The sequence below is a fragment of the Triticum urartu genome, chromosome 7 (genome assembly GCF_003073215.2).
Source record: "Triticum urartu cultivar G1812 chromosome 7, Tu2.1, whole genome shotgun sequence".
Classification (NCBI taxonomy): Eukaryota; Viridiplantae; Streptophyta; class Magnoliopsida; order Poales; family Poaceae; genus Triticum; species Triticum urartu.
In genome coordinates, this window is record NC_053028.1 from 551780692 (window position 1) to 551783749 (window position 3058).

Sequence of the window (3058 nt, forward strand, 5' to 3'; positions counted from 1 at the left end):
GAAGGGACTTTCCTTGGCATGGAAGGCAAGCTTGGCGATACGGATATATAGATCTCCTACCATTGTAACCGACTTTGTGTAACCCTAACCCTATCCGGTGTCTATATAAACCGGAGGGTTTTAGTCCGTAGGACAACATACAGAACAACAATCATACCATAGGCTAGATTCTAGGGTTTAGCCTCTCCGATCTCGTGGTAGATCTACTCTTGTACTACCCATATCATCAATATTAATCAAGCAGGACGTAGGGTTTTACCTCCATCAAGAGGGCCCGAACCTGGGTAAAACTTCGTGTCCCTTGCCTCCTGTTACCATCCGGCCTAGACGCACAGTTCGGGACCCCCTACCCGAGATCCGCCAGTTTTGACACCAACATTGGTGCTTTCATTGAGAGTCCCTCTGTGTCGTCACCGTTAGGCTTGATGGCTCCTACGATCATCAATAGCGATGCAGTCCAGGGTGAGACCTTCCTCCCCGGACAGATCTTTGTCTTCGGCGGCTTCACACTGCGAGCCAATTCACTTGGCCATCTGGAGCAGATCGAAAGCTATGCCCCTGGCCGTCAGGTCAGATTTGGAAGTTTAAACTACACGGCTGACATCCGCGGGGACTTGATCTTCGACAGATTCGAGCCACTGCTGAGCGTGCCACACTGTCACGACGAGCATGATCTAGCTCTGCCGCCGAACAGTGCCCTGGAGGCCGCACCCGCATCGGCTTCGGCCCTTAATTCAGAGCCTACTGCGCCGATCGAGGATGGGTGGTTGGACGCCGCCTCGGGGGCTGCGATCCCAACGGCGATTGAGCCGAACACCAGCCCCGCACTCCACGAGACTCGTGCCTCCAAGGAGCCAGACTCCTCTCCGGACTCCGAACCCTCCGCGCCCCTGCCGACCGAATCCAATTGGGCGCCGATCATGGAGTTTAATGCCGCGGATATATTTCAGCACTCGCCTTTCGGCGATATTCTGAAGACACTAAAGTCTCTCTCTTTATCAGGAGAGCCCTGGCTGAACTACGGTCAGCAAGGTTGGGATACGGACGATGAAGAAATTCAAAGCCCACCCACCACCCACTTTGTAGCCACTGTCGACGATTTAACCGACATGCTCGACTTCGACTTCGAAGACATCGACGGTATGGACGCCGATGCAGGAGACGATGAAGAACCAGCGCCTATTGGGCCCTGGAAAGCCACCTCGTTATACGACATATACATGGTGGACACCCCAAAAGAAGGAGATGGTGATGGAACAGCGGAGGATGACCCCTCCAAGAAACAGCCTAAGCGCCGGCGTTAGCGGCGCCGCTCAAAATCCCGCCAAAGCAAATACGGTGATTCCAGCACGAGAGACAATAATACTCCGGAGAATGCCGAAGAAAATCCCCTCCAGCAAGATTCAGCACAGGAGGATGGAGAAGCCAGCCCTCATGAGAGAGCGGCAGACAGAGATGTCGAGGACGATAATTGTATGCCTCCCTCCGAAGACTTGGCAAGCCTCGACGACGACGAATTCGTGGTGCCAGAGGATCCTGCCGAGCAAGAGCGTTTTCAACGCAGGCTTATGGCCACGGCAAGAAGCCTCAAGAAAAAACAGCAACAGCTTAGAGCTGATCAAGATTTGCTAGTCGACAGATGGACTGAAGTCCTTGCGGCCGAAGAGCATAAACTTGAACGCCCCTCCAAGAGCTACCCAAAGCGCCGGTTGCTACCCCGATTAGAGGAGGAAGCAGTTAAACCTACATCACCAACACTTGATACGGCCGACCGGCCACCTCGTGGCTGCGACAGAGAGGACTTTTGGCCCTCCACTCAAGCCGCACCCCGTACCAAGGCACGGGAAAATGCACCAGACCTGCGAGATATGTTGGAGGACAAGGCAAGGCAAGCAAGATCGATCTACGGATCGCGTGGGCGCCCCACGACTCGAGACGATAACCATCACGCCGGACACAAATCCGGTAGGGCCGAACACAGTAGACAAAGCTCATTGGAGCTACGTCGTGATATAGCCCAGTACAGAGGCGCCGCACACCCACTATGCTTCACAGATGAAGTAATGGATCATCAAATCCCCGAGGGTCTCAAACCCATAAACATCGAATCATATGATGGCACAACAGATCCTGTGGTATGGATCAAGGATTATCTCCTTCATATCCACATGGCCCGCGGCGATGATCTCCACACTGTAAGTGCATCTAGTGCCACCCCTAGTTGGTTTTGGATTATTGATGACAAACCTAGTTGAGGGACTGATGTGTTTGTGAGAATTGCAGGATAACACAGGTAGAAGTCCCTTATTGATTCGGTTTTCCTACCAGAGATGACCCCTAAAAATGTATGAAGACATTGATGTCAAAGGTGGTATATGAAGATATTCTCATTGAACACTATGACAAGAGAAGACATCGCATGAAGCCTATGGAGCTCGAAGACTTAGATCTTTTGTAGTTCTGTTTCTTCTTTGTTGAGTCATAGGAACCACCGTACTGTTAAGTGGGGTCCAAGTGAACCAGTCAGAATGACTGAAGTGATGCTTAATCAAACCTATGTCTTCGAGTGATGACTATGAGAGCGAAACTTATCCAGAGTCGGACAAGTCAGCTTTGCTTGTAGCCCAAGTAAAGCTGCCGCGTGAGTTTGAAATCTGACCATTGGAACACGTGTCAGTTCCTAAGTGACCCAGGGTCATTTCGGACAAATCAGGTCGGGTTGCCTAGTGGCTATAAATAGCCCACCTCCTACAACCATAGATGGTTGGCTGCTCAGAGTTAGAGTACGGCTTTTGTCGTTTGAGAGCAACCCACCTCGAAGCCTTTGAGAGAGAATTCCTTGCGAGGATAAAGCCCTAACCACCCAGAGCCTAGGAGTGTTAGGCATCACTTAAGTCTTCTTGTCTGTGTGATCTGAAGACTTATTACACTTGAGGACTGTGAATCCTCCAGCCGGTTAGGCGTCGCGTTCTGAGCATCCAAGAGTCATTGTGGATCGCCGGTGAACGAAGTTTGTGAAGGTTTGGGAGTCTACCTTGAAGACTTAACAGAGTGATTG